The sequence below is a fragment of the Argentina silus genome, assembly GCF_951799395.1.
Source record: "Argentina silus genome assembly, chromosome: Y".
Taxonomy (NCBI): domain Eukaryota; kingdom Metazoa; phylum Chordata; class Actinopteri; order Argentiniformes; family Argentinidae; genus Argentina; species Argentina silus.
In genome coordinates, this window is record NC_139654.1 from 13,861,551 (window position 1) to 13,879,066 (window position 17,516).

General features: G+C 43.7%; 1 long non-coding RNA gene across 1 annotated transcript; it reads left to right on the forward strand.

Moving 5' to 3' along the window:
- The first annotated feature begins 254 nt into the window (after positions 1-254).
- On the forward strand, positions 255-2,869 carry LOC310824310. The gene is made up of 3 exons (XR_014555022.1): positions 255-404; positions 881-1,748; positions 1,953-2,869. It is a non-coding gene; the product is annotated as an uncharacterized lncRNA (long non-coding RNA).
- Positions 2,870-17,516: the final 14,647 nt, after the last annotated feature.

Here is a 17,516-nt window from a genome sequence, read left to right on the forward strand (position 1 = left end):
AGACGCATGGGCGTAGCCCTTCATAATGATTAGGGCCGTCACAGCCAATGGCTTGCGTCACCGTCCTATTTATTCCGAGGTAGCGTTGTGTCGGGAGGCGCCACAATTTGTCCCCACGTTACTTCCTGCTACGCCCCCCCCCAGTCAACTGGCTACCGGTATGTACGCTCCTTCTATGTATGCTCTGACTCTGGCTAATTTGTTTGTAGCCTGGTAATTTATTCTTTGCACGCTGTGGTCGCTTTGCAGCGCTTCCACCTGTTGCTTGGCGGTGTCCTGTCTTGGTCAGTGGTGCGTGCTGGGCTATTGATCGCGTAACATTCTCTATGGATTCATACCGAACGTAAACATTTAGCGGAGCTCCGTGAGCTCGCTGGTTGGAGTGGGAAGTCGTCAACTTCCTGGTACGTATCCCATAATTTGGATCTCTATTGCTCTTGTTTTTACCATTATGTTTAGCACTAATGGGGTGTCCTGTGTGCCTTCTAGGTACTGCCGGTTGTGGCCGTGCCTACTGCTGTTTTTGCCATACGTAACTTACCTGCATGGCTGCCTCATCCGCCCTGAGCTAGCCACTTGCCTGGAAGATAGCGGCGAAGACGCTAACAACCGCTATTTTTAACTGATACGGCTATCTGTTGTCTTGTCCTTGTGTGTTGTCTGTCTGTGTTGCAATCAGTGTGGGTGTGTTCTGGGGAGGTTTTGGTTACTTTAGGGGATTTTGTTTATGGTGTGCGTTAGTCCTGCTTAAGTTAACCCTCTGCTTGGCCGCCCAACCATAGTTTCTGTCCTTCTGTCTAGTTGTGGGTTTATTGTTTTTGTTTGTTTGTTTGTTTGTTTATATATTCCCTCACCTTCTTTCTCTTCTTTTATTTTTCAGGTGCTGAGTGCCCAAGGCAGGGAGGCAGCTAGATTCTCTCGGTGGTGGTGTCCCTTTCCCCGTGTGTGTTCACGTGTGCCTCCTGGTTCATTGGTTAATATTTCCCTGGGTGCAATTCCCAGGGTGGCGTTGTCTGCTAACCCCCTATTCCTACCGCCACACTAGTTTAGCCAAATATCGACACCTTTCCTTCCTTGGTCCTTGCACGAAGTAGCTAGCTAACAGCAGCTCAAATGTAAACAGCGCAGCCATAGCTGTCAGTGTCACAGGCCGAGGCTTGCTAACACTAAGTAGAACACTACTAACTAGATCAGCTATAGCTAGTAGTAGGCATATCATTTTTGCGTATTTCAATTGCGTGTCTGGCTAACACTGTGGACTGTGTACAACACGATATAAGGAAAAGTATACTAGCTATGTGTAACATTTTAGCTATCTAATTTAAAGGAGCTAGTAACTATTTGATTATCATTCATAACGTTAGCTAAGTTGCTAAATAGTTAACTAGCCAACTTCAGTCAGTTTGATGTGTTCCTGTATCTATCGTGGGTATAAACGATTCCTCTGTGAACCAACAGATTTAGACACACACAGAGTAAGACCAAGAAGGAAACCAAGCTGGAGTTCTTTGGCTTTGAGGATAAGGAGGGGGAGGGGGGCAGCAGCAGCTACAAGATTAAGTACTTTGGCTTTGATGTCAGCGAAAGCGACAGTGATGAGGAGGAGGGCTCCCAGACTGCTGAGAAGAAGAAGGCCAAGAAGGCTATGGCGCCTGCAGCAGCAGCGGCAGTCATGGTGGGCATGTCTGCCAGTGTGAACAGTCCCCAGCCTAGCGATTCTCAGGACAGTCAGAGCAGCAGCAATACAGGTGAGAGACATGGATACAGGCAGTTTGTTTATTTATTAGGATATCTTTTAGCCTACAATCAGGCTTATCTTCCTAGCTAGTACTTACTTCCAACAGTAACAACAGGCTTATAATCTACAGTCATTACATCAGTTTGTAGGCGTTTCAGTCATATTGAGTTCACTGTGATCATTGTCCTGCCCCCCCCTCCTCCTCCCATCTCAGATATTCTGGAGTTCTCTGATGACTTGAGTACTACTGGGTCTGAGGGACAGAGGGGGCAATTGGGAAAACAGGGAGACAAATCCAAGGAGATTGGCCGGAAGATCTTCGGTGGGCTGAAAAAGGTAACTGTAGGAATTCACTTTTTCATTTGAAACAAAGAACGTGAGACAGACACCAGTGTTAAATTAATTGGGATAAATCAAATGAATAATTTATTATTGTTCATTCAACACTCAATTAATGTCCAAGTAAGAATCAAATACAACAGCAATAATCAACAGAAAGAAAAACTTGCAAGGAGAGAGCAAGAACATACTCCAGGTGAAACAGAATAGTTTGTGGCGCCCGCCCCGTGCCTAAGCCCATGCGCGAGTGTGGGAAGGTGGTAAATGGAGTGTATATCTCGCCTCGCTTTGTCTCTGCTGTTTCTGCTGTCCCTCTCTTGCCCCGTGTTGTCTTTGGCAGGACCATGTATGGAGTTCCTGCGCCCCAAGGGGCCACAGCTGCAACCCGTGAAGATAATCACCGTATGCCCATACATGGAGTTCCTGCTCGTCAAGGCACAGCTGAAGGGCATCAGCAGGAGCAGCAGAGACCGTACAAAAGGAGCCAACGGAGCACCCAGTGGGAGAGAGTTGCTACGGCGAACCAAGGAGCAGTTGATGAGAGAGAGAAGAAGCCAAGTCACCATTGTCCAGTGTATGATCCCTGACCATAGGAGAGCCCCCTTTGAAGCCCGACCCCGAGAACGTCCGAGAGCCCGCTACGTTGCCAACCTTCGCCTGTCTGACTACCCCGCTGCCGCCCCGACCTGGAACGTAAGAGGACCACCCACCGTGTACCGAACCCCCCTGCTATCTTCACGACACGACGCCTTCTCACCCCCACCCTCTCTCTATCATTTCCCTCTCCCCGCTAACCGAATAAATATTTTTGATTATAATTCTGGTGTGGACCTCTCTGCTTACACTGTGTTTGGGTCCGTGACGCGCCCGCACACCCCGGCGGCCGTCACAAGTTGTTTAATGGAAGCCACATTAGACCTTCTAAAACATGTGCATGGAGAGGACAGATAACTCCCCGGGGGCCATCGTTGTCTAAATTCCTCATGTATTCAAAACATAGCTCCCGACACACAAGGCTCTTTAACTTAATAACACATTACACAGCCATGTTCCTGAGCATGAGGGACATAACTGTGATATGCGGTTAAACCTTCTGTTACATACATTTTAAGACAGTTCGTCACAACATAGTGTAAGAAATAGTATGAATGGAAGACAAGGTTGACTTTTAAAAAAAAAAAAAAAATTTTTACCTGTGATTATGTTTGTTATGTTTACTGATCAGGGCTCGGGGCACCCAAAAGTCCCCAAATGACAGATTTTGGCAACCAAACTCGATTGAGTGGTTGCTCAACCCATCAACTAATTATCATAGAGAAAGTTGTAGTCTACCCGCAACATCTGCCCAGATAAAATCACAGAGAAGTTACAGTGACCGATAATGATTACAGATCAATCGTGTTACATGATTAGAACTCGCTGTAGCGTCTCGTTCGTAAAAGCAAAAGCAGTGTCACCCCAACGTTGGTTTTTAGGGGGGGGGGGGGGGGGGGGGTATTAGCGAATTTGCGCTTCAAGCAATACATTATCTTCACTGCAACATCAGTCAGAATGCAATAGAATGAAGAAGGCATACCAGCCTTATAATGTGTACCTGAGATGACTCTGGTATGGACATTTAGTGTCAATAATCATGACGGCACCAGTTAGGTCACACAGCAAGGCGGGACTAAAACTACAGTAGGCTAATGGTCAAGGTGATTCTCATAAACCAACCTTTGACCATGACAGTGCTGATTTTTAAGTAAAAACCATGATGCTACTATAAAATTTAATATAATTAATTTCAATGATCATCTAATGCTCTTTAAATACATACACACTAAATATATCGAAATAAAACTCATAAAATGCATATTCTTACCAATGTTAAACCTGTCTTATAATTTCCATATATACTTATATTTTAATGTCATCCATGACCACCAGGATGTAGGCATACCCCCACTGTTTGTTGTGATGGGTCCGGTGTCGTCAATTTGTATTGATTCTCAGGGTCCTTGTGGTCTTTCTCCATGTCCTATGCCTAGGTGTCTCTTTGTGTACAACTGGCATTCTTGTCTTATTTTGGGCCACAGTATGTCTGGTTTTAGTTGGTGCCACATGGTGTGTGGAGCCATGGTATTGATATACAGCTCTGGAAAAAATTAAGAGACCACTGCAAAATTATCAGTTTCTCTGGTTTTACTATTTATAGGTATGTGTTTGAGTAAAATGAAAATTTGTTTTATTCTATAAACTACTGACAAATGTTCCCAAATTCCAAATAAAAATATTGTCATTTAGAGCATTTATTTGCAGAAAATGACAACTAGTCAAAATAACAAAAAAGATGCAGTGTTTTCAGATCTCGAATAATGCAAAGAAAACAAGTTCATATTCATTTTTAAACAACACAATACTAATGTTTTAACTTAGGAAGAGTTCAGAAATCAATATTTGGTGGAATAACTCTGATTTACAATCGCAGCTTTCAAGCGTCTTGGCATGCTCTCCACCAGTCTTTCACATTGCTGTTGGGTGACTTTATGCCACTCCTGGCGCAAAAATTCAAGCAGCTCGGCTTTGTTTGATGGCTTGTGACCATCCATCTTCCTCTTGATCACATTCCAGAGGTTTTCAATGGGGGTTCAGGTCCGGAGATTGGGCTGGCCATGACAGGGGCTTGATCTGGTGGTCCTCCATCCACACCTTGATTGACCTGGCTGTGTGGCATGGAGCATTGTCCTGCTGGAAAAACCAATCCTCAGAGTTGGGGAACATTGTCAGAGCAGAAGGAAGCAAGTTTTCTTCCAGGACAACTTTGCACGTGGCTTGATTCATGCGTCCTTCACAAAGACAAATCTGCCCGATTCCAGCCTTGCTGAAGCACCCCCCCAAATCATCACTGATCCTCCACCAAATTTCACAGTAGGTGCGAGACACTGTGGCTTGTAGGCCTCTCCAGGTCTCATCAGAGAAGATGACCTGCCTCCAGTCCTCTACGGTCCAATCCTTATGGTCTTTTGCAAACCTCAGCCTGGCTCTTCTTTGCTTCTAGTTGACGAAGAGCTTTTTTCTAGCTTTGCACGACTTCAGCCATGCCCCTTGGAGCCTGTTTTGAACCGTCCTCGCCGTGCACTTCACCGTTTGCCATTCTTTTTGTAAGTCACTTGATGTCATCCTACGGTTGTTGAGTGACATTCGAATGAGTTGGCGGTCATCCTGGTGAGTGGAGAGTTGTTTTCGCCCTCTGCCGGTCTGTAGCTTTGTTGTTCCTAATGTCTGCTGCTTGACCTTGTTCTGATGAACCGCCGTCTTTTACCGCCGAAATTTTAAGGATGGATCCCTCTGCCAGTAAAGCCAGAATTAAACCCTTCTTTTCAACTCTTTTGGCATGGTCAATAGTTCTTTTTTTATTCCAATTACCTTTGAGGTACTACTAGCACTGTTTTTGCCATCCAGCTGGTCCTATTGCAAGAGGATAGTGATGACCACAGCAGTGGTTTTTATACCTTTCCTCATTAAATAAGATTTGGTTCAGGTGATCACCTAATCAGTACCTCATTAAGTAATGGAATTCAACAGGAATTCAACAGACACTGGAATGGAATGGCTGTCATACATGTAGAGATGCTGATTTAAGAAAAATTTGGAGTGGTCTCCAAGCTGAGCTGTACACTCACTGAGCACTTTATTAGGAACATTATACTAATACTGGGTAGGGCCTCCCTTTGCTCTCAAAACAGCCTCAATTCTTCGTGGCATTGATTCCACAAGATGCATTCCTTTTGAGATTCTGGTCCATGATGCATCATGCAATTCCTGCAGATTTTTCAGGTGCACTTTCAAGCTGTGAATCTCCCGTTCTACCGCATCCCAAAGGTGTTCTATTGGATTCAGATCCGGTGACTGGGAAGGCCACTGAAGAACACTGACCTCATTGCCATGTTCATGAAACCAGTTTGAGACTACTTTTGCTTTGTGACATGGCGCATTATCATGCTGGAAGTAGCCATTAGAAGATGGGTAAATTGTGGCCATGAAGGGATGCACATGGTCAGCAACAATACTCAAATAGCATTCAAGCGATGACAGATTGGTATTAACATTCCCCTTGGTCTGTGTAATATCATGAGCCACCCACGAAAAAGTAATTCTCAGGATACAGGACAATGGGTGACGAGTCTTCCTAAAAAAAATTCAATTGACAATCCTTTTGCCGGATTATACCGCCCGTTGTCCTTGGTGATTTTGAGGTTGCCTAATGAGTGACATCCTAATCCACACTGTGTAATTGATTCCTATGCAAATCAGAGACCTTATAAAAACAGAATTTTTTTTGGAAAAAAGATATTAATTCCAAAATTACATTAACTATTATCCTTGCATTAAGATGGACTCAATTCAACTTGAGTGATTTGTTGATGACATTTTTGCATCTTGGCTAATTTTAAGAGTGTCATAGCAAAGGGTCTGAATACTTATGTACATGAGGTATTTCTGCATTTCAATTTCAATAAATTTATTGAAATTTTAAAAAATTTGTTTTTGCTTTGTCATTCTGGGGTATTGTGTGTGGATTGATAGCAAATTATTTTAATTTAATCCATTTTAAATTGAGTCTATAACACAACAAAATGTGGAAAAAGTGAAGGGGTCTGAATACTTTCCGAAGGCACTGTATATGGTGATTTTTTTTCGACGGTTATGCCTTGGATCAGTAGTCCTAGTACTGGGGCTGAAATCCGGAAGGTCCGAAAGTAGAGAATGTACTTCGTGGGGCAGGTCCCACTATTCAGGGGTATCAACTATTTGTCCTAATACTTGTGATTCAGGGAAACCGAATTGGTATGATCTGTTACCTTCTGTACGTCTTTGGTAAACCCGTCCGTCCATACACTCGCGTCCGGAGTAATCGGGGTCAGGCACCAAAGTGGAAGACTGGTCCATACAGTTCAGCCGGTGTGAGATTCGGGTTGATCTGGTGCCCTGTTGTGGTCGAATATTCTTTAGGTTCTTGGAGAAGTCTTTCAAATATACTTAGTTGATATTCTATGGCCTTTCTTCAGTTCTTGAAAGGTCGGTCAGAGGTGATGGCGAGGCATTGGGAAGCTGGGGTTATCATAAGCCTATTCGACTATTTGGTACACTTATCCATTATGGAGACTGGGGATGGCACAGCCAATCATTCTAAGACATGCTGGTACTGAAATTATATAAGGTTATACAGTGCTATAAGGTTAGCTCTATACTCCAACAGTTTGGATTTGAAATCAAACAATTACTATGAGGCTAAAGTAGAGATCTTTTAATTCAATGTTTTCTTCGGATTGGTTTCACCATTTAGAAATTACAACCCTTTTTATACATAGTCCCCCTATTTCAGGGAACCAGTAGTATTGGAAAATTGTCTTAACAGGTGTTTCTGGTTAGTCATGTGTTCCATTTGTGCAGGCATAAGAGAGCTGTCTTGTGTTGATCCTAGTCTTTTACGTTTTCCTTCGGAATTTGCTATTGGTGTCTGTCAACATGAAGACCTAAAGAGTTGTCACTGCAAGTCAAGGAAGCCACTATTAGGCAGAACAATCTGAAAGAAACTATCAAAAAGCATAGGCTTGCCAACAACAACAGTTTCACATCACAACATCATCCAATGAAGAAAAACACTGGTGAGCTCAGAAAACCCCCAAAACGACTGTCCCACAAATCCGGAACACTCTCCAGGAGGTAGGTGTGAATGTGTTAGAGACTACCATTCGCAGAAGACTTCACCAGCAGAACTACAGAGGCTACAATGCAAGGTGTAAACCACTAATTAGCATTTACAGAAACCAGATGGCCAGATTACAGTTTGCTAAAAAGTACCTAAAAGAGCCTGCAGAGTTCCGGAAAAAGGTCTTGTGGATAAATGAGACAAAGATTAACATGTACCAGAATGATGGCACGTGTAATGTGTATATTTAAAAATAAATAAAAAGGAACTGCCCAAAATCTCCGGCATACCACCTCATCTGTGGAATACAGAGTGGTGCTATGGCTTGGGTGTGTATGGCTGAACTGGCTCACTTGTCTTAGAAGAAGAAGAAGACTCTTTATGTGGCCATGCAATCAATTCTCATCAATCGTAGGAATTTTACACGTGCACACCCCTCCCAAGCCAACCACACCCCCAAGGGAGAACAGAGCTCTGGGCAGCCATATTCGGCGCTGTTAGGGGTTAAGTGCCTTGCTCAAGGGCACAACGGCAGTGGTGGGAGCCTTAGATATGACGCCAGCAACCTTCCAGTTACCAGCTCACAGCTCATCGGCTCTAGGCCACCTGCCGTCCCTTCACTGATGATGCAACTGCTGACGGCAGCAGCAGAATTAATTCTGAAGTGTACGGAAACATCTTGTCTGCTGAAGTAGGCGCAAATGCTTCCAATCTCATTACATACTGCCATAGCAACTAGGGAGTTTTTCAGGGCCAAAAAGTGGAAAGTTCTCGAGCGGCCAAGTCAGTCTCCAGATTTAACTCCAACTGAACATGCATTTCATTTGCTGAAGAAGGAACTTCAGGCAAAAAGACCTAAAAAATCTAACAAAAGACAAAGACTTTATTGGCCATGCAATCAATTCTGGATATGATGCCAGTAACTCTCCAGTCACCAGCTCACATCCGGCTCCCTCCTGGAGCGGGGATCAAACCAGCAACCTTCCGATTGCTGGCCGGCCTCTCTAACCTCCAGGCCTGGCAGGGCATCAGAGAATATACCCAGCATCTGGTGGCGTCAATGGGTAGCAGACTTCAGGCAGTTATTGCATGCAAAAGGTTGTCAACCAAATACTAAACGAGTGCTTTATTTGGACATAATATGGTTCATTGCCAATAATTGTTGAGCTCTGAAATTGGGGGGAGTATGTTTTAAAAATGTTGCACTTTCTAAATGGTGAAACCAATCTAGAAAGAAACTACATTGAATTAAAGCTGAGAATCTCTACTTTGACCCCATGGTAATTGTTTGTTTATACTATTGGAGTATATAGCTAAAGGAAGACAAAATGCTTCCTCTTTTCAATACTTATGGAGGGCACTGTATATGACACAGGTGGACGGTGTGTTCATGCAGTCTGGACGTATGAGAGACAGAATGTGGTGTGTGTAAAACACCAAAGACACAAACCAACACCCTGTGAGCACAGCATGGTGTCATGATGCCCATTAGGTACAGCTCAGAGGCATGACGGAACTGGTTTGCACAGCAACTCATCAATGTATTCATAACAGTAAAATGTTGCTTTATTTCACATGGGGTTATCTCTGAGTTGAATGAAACTAGGTACTGGCTAAAACAGTGACATAAATCCATGCGTTGCAGAAATGAGATTAGGACATGAAATCTGTGTCACAAATCCAATTCCGTAGGGGGTGACATGGCAATGAATTGAGTATGTTCTTGACTACTCACAGGAAGCGATGGTGCTTCAGTGGAGGGGGAATTTCATGATTATTTTTTAGTAAAACACAGACCTTATTTATTTGAGTGATTTTAGCTACAGTAGCTCATGCTACTTTGATATTGGACACAACAGCAATCCACAGGGAGCTAACTGTTTACATTACATGCAAGAAGGACCACATCATGAGTTTTCCCAGCAACAGTGCAGGGTCAAAACAAAACTCCCCCTTCCAAAAAGAAAGGTATGTGTGTATGAAGGCACAGCCTGTTGACTGTTTTCAACCGTTTTATACTGTACATTATTTTGTTTAGGGCATGGATTCCATAGATGCATTATTGCCACACAGGGAGAATCATGTTTTCGCATTGTCCTTGAAACTCCTTGTATAAAATGGTTTGAATTGGGGCCCAAGCCTTTTGATGTGAAGGGATTCCCCCTCCCCCATAATGGGATATGTGGGGATTTTGTGGGTTTTCACTTGACATTTACGGAATTTAGCAGACGCCTTTATCCAAAGCGACTTACAACAATACATTTGTTTCAGTAAGTGAATCATCTATCCAACAGTCATAAGACAAAGTAATCAATGCTCACACCAGGGGCCATTGGCAGTTGTAATGCCAGTAGGCTATATATATAGGGGGGGGGGGGGTAGTGAGGGTGAAGCGGTCTTTAGGGACTGTTAAGATGTCGCTTGAAGAGATGGGTTTTCAGTCTACGGCGGAAGATCGGAAGTGACTCTGCAGTCCTGACAGTAGTGGGAAGCTCATTCCACCAGCGGGGCGCCAGGACAGTGAAAAGCCGTGACCGAGTAGCGCGGCCACTGCATCCATGTAGAGGCGGCACTGCCAGGTGGGCAGCCGAGGTGGAAGAGCGGAGTGATCTTGCAGGGGTTTGGGGGCTAACCATTACTTGCAAGTAGGGAAGGGCTGTTCCCTTTGCTGCCCGGTAGGCAAGCACCAGGGTCTTGAATTTGATGCAAGCTGCTACCGGGAGCCAGTGGAGGGTGCGGAGGAGGGGCGTGACATGGGAGAATTTTGGGATATTTAACACCAGACGAGCGGCAGCGTTCTAGATGAGCTGCAGAGGCCTGATGGAGGAAGCGGGGAGTCCGGCCAAGAGTGCATTGCAGTAGTCAAGGCGAGAGATTACAAGTGTTTGGACCAAAAGTTGTGCTGCTTCTCTGGTGAGGAATGGACGTATCCTTCTGATGTTGTAGAGGAAGAATCTACAGGAACGTGCTGTCGCTGTGATGTTCGCCACACAGGAGTGTGGTTGTCAAGGACCACCCCAAGGTTCTTGGCTGTATGGGAGGAGGTCACAGAGTTTTCTACTGTGATGGAGAAGTCTTGGAGAGGGCAGGCTTTCCCTGGGAGGAAGAGCAGCTCAGTCTTGTCAAGGTTGAGCTTTAGGTGGTGGGCTGACATCCAAGCAGAAATGTCTGCAAGACATGCCGAGACATGTGTTGCCACCTGCCCTCAGAGAGAAAAAGTTGAGTGTCATCTGCGTAGGTGTGGTAGGAGAAACCATGTGAAGAAATTATAGAGCAGAGAGATTTGGTATAGAGAGAGAACAGTAAAGGCCCAAGGACAGAGCCCTGTGGGACACCAGTGGTGAGGGGTCACCTGGTAGGAGCGACCGACCAGGTAGGATGCAAACCAGGAGAGTGCAGAGCCGGGGAACTGAGCACCCTCATTCACCTCTGACACAAACAGCTCGACCTGCTGCAGAATGCTATTTTTGGCTTGGTGTGACAGGAGCAGCCAATGATATAGGCCTAGTCTGACAGTGCACAATTCAGCATCAGACACAGTATACAATACATCCGTCAGCAACCAAAATGGGTTTGTCTCCTGACAGCTGAGCTTTAGAGAATTTTTTTTCTAATCCAGACAACTCCAATCCAGGTCAGGAGTGCTGAAGTAAGCACAAACTGCCAACATACCATTTGCAAACAACTTCTGATAATGACACAATAATTCATCAGGCTGTCATGCAGTGTGACAAGACCCATGTAAATGCAAACATGAGCTTCAGCAACTGAGTTATGCAAGAATACATGAACATTTAAAATAGAAAGAGGAGCTGAAAATATACTTACGGTCTGCAGCTTTTCACAACTGTTTTCAGCACATTCAACATAGCTAGAGAGAGGGAGGGAGAAGGAAGAGAGAGAGAAATCAAAACAGACAGAGTGAAATTAAGGTGACTGTGAATCAAATAATGAGCACACTGAAGACACCAATGCAATTAGACCCAGTCTGAGTGCATGCACAGCCAAATCATTCACATCTCACGTTTGTACAGTAAACACTCATTAAAAGTAAGCAATGTGGGACAGGTGTGGGAAAAGGACATTTGGGCACAATGGATTTACAAAAGGACCACATAACTACATTGTCATAGTCAATGTGACTATTCCAGTCACATTCAACCTTTGTCCTGAATGGCTACAGCATTTGCATGGTGACTGATTATGAATGGACACAGCACAACCTGTTAATCATTTATTGGTCTGTGTCTTGAGGGAAAATGGGAAAGGCTTTAAAAACTATTCTCACTGACCACTGAGGGGGTTTCCCTTTCATCAGTTTCCATATTGTTTGAGGTTTTATATATTTTAAATATTTGTTTTACCGCTGTTTAGTCTTTTCCTTTTTTTGTTACCATTCCACAGTTGGTTGTATTTGTGTACAATAAGTCTGGATAAATGCACTGTTATGTGACAGGAGTTTTCAGTGTCAAAAGGTTTGGACCAATATAACCCTGCTTTTGAGCTCACCAGTAGCAACTTGCAAAGTGTACTGACACTACAGTAATAACCATGGGGAACCCCAAACTCAGTGACCTTAAGAATTCGACCTGGGGCAAAACATCAGGTTCCGACCACCACATACCAGTAGGGGAGAAAACATGACAGGAGCTTCTGCACCCTAACCATGACTGATAAGGAAGTTTAAGATCAGATGACTTCTGTGTGTGTGCTGGGGGGAAAGTGAGTACTATTATACAGGACAAGGGATAGGGGTACAATATCTGTTAGCTAAAATAGAGAATTTCTACAATCACGGCATCCTTGTCTCAAAATGTTTCTCACACAATTAAGCATGAGGATAAGACTTGATTAGCAACTCTGTGACAAAGCATATACACATGAACTAATATTTCCCTGTAGTCTGTGAATTTGATGATTGGCAAAAGACAGCCTGCATCAGTTGTGTCTGTGTGCATGCTCAGAGTGGTGCTGTGCCACTCTATGAACTTGGCGGCGCCAGTATGTAAACATTTCAAGGCAAATTAAACAATATATTTAGCAATTACACAATAACTAGCACGAAGGTGTTGCTGAGTTGAAAGGGTCAAACAATTGGAATAGCCTCAGGCTTTTTTCTCAATCAAAGGGTCAATCAAAACTGCCCAGGCAACACATAATACAATAAACATCTGCCTTAGCCTGCATTAAATGCTTCTTTGCAGAGGAGCCAAAATACCTGTGGACAGAATCTAGAAAAATAAAATGTTAATTTTTAATACTTTGTCGAGAATCCTTTGCAGGCAACGACTGCCTGAAGTCTGGAACCCATGGACATCACCAAATGCTGGGTTTCCTCCTTTGTGATGCTTTGCCAGACCTTTACTGCAGCTGTCTTCAATTGTTGTTTGTTCGTGGGTCTTTCTGCCTTTAGTTTTGTCTTCAGCAAGTGAAATGCATGATCAGGTTGTGATGAGGTGATTGACTCAGCCGCTGTTCCAGAACTGGACTGGCTTTTTTAGATGTTTTTTGGCCTTTGTATTCTTGAGGCTTATGAATGGTTTGCATCTTTGTGGTGAACCCTCTGCATTTGCTCTAGTGAAGTCTTCTCTTTATGGTAAACTTGGATAATGACATGCCTACCTCCTGGAGAGTGTTCTTCACTTGGCTGGATGTTGTGAAGGGGTTTTTCTTTACCATGTGAAGGATCCTGCAATCATCCACCACTGTTGTCTTCCTCGCAATGTACAATGTCTTTTCTCCGAATGTACCAAACTGTTGATTTGACCACTCCTAATATTGCCGCTCTCTCTGATGGATTTTTTTTGTTTTTGCAGCCTAAGGATGGCCTGTTTCACTTGCATTGACAGCTCCTTTGACCGCATATTGTGAGTTCACAGCAAAAGCTTCCAAATGCAAATGCCACACTTGGAATACATTTTTGCTTTTGCTGTTTACATTGACGTTGGCTAGTCACTGTCGGTGGTCATTCATAAAGCAGCAATCTTCAAGAGGGTGTATGCAATAGCTACCTGTACCACTCACATATTTCCCCCTTTCATAATGATTGAGGTGTGCTTCAGTGTTTTTTTTTAGGGATCTGGTTGTGAACATACACAGTTAATGCCTAAGCCCATCTGACAGCTTTTTCTAACAACTTCCAATGATTACAACAAAGTTTAACTTTTACACAAGGTACGGGGGTCTTGGGTCTGGATCCTCAAACGTGTTTCTCTCTGGAAAAAACAACTCCAATCAGGTAACATCTCTAGCTACAATGACTAAGCTATGATATGCCTTTTAGTAATTAGTCAATACCTTAGCGTGTGGTTGTAAACAAACGTGAAATAGGCACGTAAAGGCCAGTGTCCTACCGACACCAGAAAACGTTTTGTTTGTAATACAACACTCTTCGCTGAACGTTCTTCATCATGTGATCTCATTCCTTGATGACTACTGATTTTAAAGCTAAAATCTACCAACTGGACCTTTTAAAGTCACCGATTCTGGATGAAGCAGGTACTGTATAGTTTGGTTTAGTGATGGGCAAATGAAGCTTTTGTGAAGCACTGAACCACTTGAGCCAATTGTTTCGAAAATGGGTTCATTACTCGAAGCTTCAGTTACAGTGACCTCTCCTGGCGAAGTGCAAGGCTGCAGTCAAATTAGGCAGGCTAGTTGGTGGACAGGAGGCTTTTAATTACACGCACGCACGCACGAACACACACACACACCTCAATGAGCAGTGTTGGAGAAACTACTTTACTTTTGTAGAAAAGATCTTTTGTTCTGAAGCATCTTTGCTTTGATCACCCTTGGATTTAAAGTATTGTAACGACCCTGTGAAAGGCCCGTTAGCAACTCCGCCAAGGGAGTTACCTCTCTTGGTGTTGTGGCTAGCGCGGCCGGTTTGTAAGCGAAAGATTGCGAGTTCGATACCCGCTTAAGGCAAGCTGCTCTACCCCGCCGTTGATACAGTATCTTTGCTTTGACGAAATTCTTTGATGCACACACACACTAACACTGAATATCATGTTCTATTTACAAATAAAGATTGATGAATGTGTGTATTGTGTTATTGAGGAGAGAGTGCTGGGGAAAATATGGCATAGGTTGGGTGTGTTTGTGTAACTATGGCAGGGGGTGATTATGTGGGATGGGGAACACTCAAAGATTACAAGAAGAACACTCAGAGAATACAAACGCAATACCAACAACTCAACAGCAACAACGCACCTACTACGACAATCCACAAATTGTGCATTATTTAGAGCGGTTATAAAGTGTTGAGGCACTCAAATTCAAAACTGTCGCAACCTGTCACCTGTCAGAATCGAGACGAGGCAGTGCCAGTGAATCACCTGATTGGACCGCGAACCAGTCAGGTGATTCATTCGGGCAACGAAGCAGTTGCTGCTTCGGACGTCATATGTCACATGATTTTTTTCGCACCAAAGCAAGCTTTGAAGCAGTGCTTCGATGGAATTGTTGGTCAGTGTTTGAAGCACGTATCGAAGCTTCAGTGTCAAACTGCCATCACTAGTTTGGTTAGAGGGCCTGCTACTAGAAGACAACGTTATCCAACTCATAAATCAGCAAGCTAACTTTTGTCGTGCTTGACAGGCGGTGGGCCTGTGTGTAGCAAGTATGATGAGTCAGCTAGCTAAGCCCAACATAAATAGGAAGATGAAACAGCTGGTTAGCTAGCTAGCTGCTATTGAGCTAACTGTCAGCCCAATTCAGCAGCTAATTGTTAGTTACATCTTCCTGTTTATTTTGGGCCGAGCTAGACTAGGTGGCTAGCTAGCTACCTAATCTGACTGCTCGCAAGCTAGCCATACACACATACATGCCAACTCGAGTCAGACTGTCGACCACAAGCTAACCTGTAATAGGCTACGAGCTAGTAGGAAGCCACTGACTTCAGCTGTATGACTAGATGCGGTAACGATGGCAAAAACAAATGAGTACGCAGACAGCTAGCTACTTACTTGGAAAGTTTCCTTGTCCAAAACAAGACTCGGCCATATCTCTCGGAGCTGTACAGCCCGGCCCAAGTTTCCTTTGATTTTACTCAAAATGTCATTAGATTCTTCGTATGATTTATCCGCGTATGGCAGAAGTTAGTTGTATACAATGTTTTTTTGAGGGACAAATCCTAACGTCTCAGACACGTCTTTTTCCAAATTACAATTTCCGAAACGTTTTTTCAAGTTGTCTTTGCTCGACAACCTTGCTGCGATGATCTGTGTTCTATGAGCTCCAACAGTGGAACTTGTCTCCCGGCAAGTCAAAAGAATTTGAAGCCCCATACAGGACTCCGGAACCAACCCTCTAGTAACAGGTATGGACCTTAGGTCCGGTGTAGGTCGCTGTCGGTTAGATTCACTCCGCTGTTAACAGTCTAAGAATCCCATAGTTCCCCCATTGGCTTCCTTCACCCACTTCAGTTGTACTGAAAACTCACCCCTAAAAAACCGTACGCAGAAGTGGGCAATCTTTATGGTTAACGACTGCTCTAACCTTATATGAGTGCAAGTTGGTGTGGTTGCGGATAAAAGATTTATCGGTATGTATAATATACCCAAAGGAGGTAATAATAATGGGCTAGATATAACCATTCAGATCCTATGGTAAAATATGCACAGTAATCTATAACGTTTCACATTGCCAGGAGGAGGTATAAGACTTATAACGGATGGTATAATAAAAATAAAATAATAAAACATTAAATTTCAGAAATCTGTTGCTTTAAATGCAGGATATGATCTTTAATAATGGTTCAAAGCATTACAGCATAGCTAAGATATCATAAATGTGGGTTAAAGACAGTGTTCTAAAATGTTAATATGATTTAATATAAAAACATGGTAAAATAATAAAAGCCATACCTCTGACCCTACTCTGCCTGTTCTGCTACTTATCAGTGAAATTTAGAGAGGCCCCAGTTCCGCTCCGTCGAGTGAACCCAGTTCCTCTTTCCGCCGTAGCTGTAGTAGAGAGCTTGAGTTTCCTCTACCCAGCCAAGGGACTCTGATTCCCCGCGGAGGGTCTCAGCTTTGCCCCTGACCGGTAGAACCTGGAAAATCTACTAAAAATGTCTTCTTTGATTGATCCTGGGAAAACCTGTGTCCAAGTATCTTCCGTAAAACCGGTTAAAACCTATAATAATATGTCTAAGTGTGGTCCAGGAACTTGTGAAATCCAGTAGAAATGTGTCCTAGTGTCTTCTGAGAAACCGGTGAAAACCTATAATAATATGTCTCAGTGTGGTCCAGGAACTTTGTGAAATCCAATAGAAATATGTCCAAGTGTCTTCCGGGAAACCGGTGAAAACCTATAATAATAATAGACCCCAGTCTTACTCACCACCACAGCCTCAACAGCTAAGGGCGATGCCTAGTGCTGAGAGAGGAACAGTGGAGTTTTCAGAGTGTAGTCTAGTAACTTGCAATATCCTACAGAAATATGTCCAAGTATTGTCAAGAAACTTGTCCTCAATAGCTGTTCAGCGGTTGCAATCCGTGAGTCAGAATTTGATCTCCGGGCTGGGTATCCAACACACTCTCTCCTGCTCCGATGCTTCAGGTTTTTACGCTCCGCAGCGGGGAATGACCAGCAAAATGCTCCGGGGAGCTCGTTTTATACCCTTGCCAAAAGTACCTCTCTACCTTGTGCGTGTGTGTGTCTATGTCTGAACATTGTGTGTGTCTATGTTTTGCAGAGCAGGCCTGCAAGGTGTCTGCAGAGAGCGTGCAAAAATGT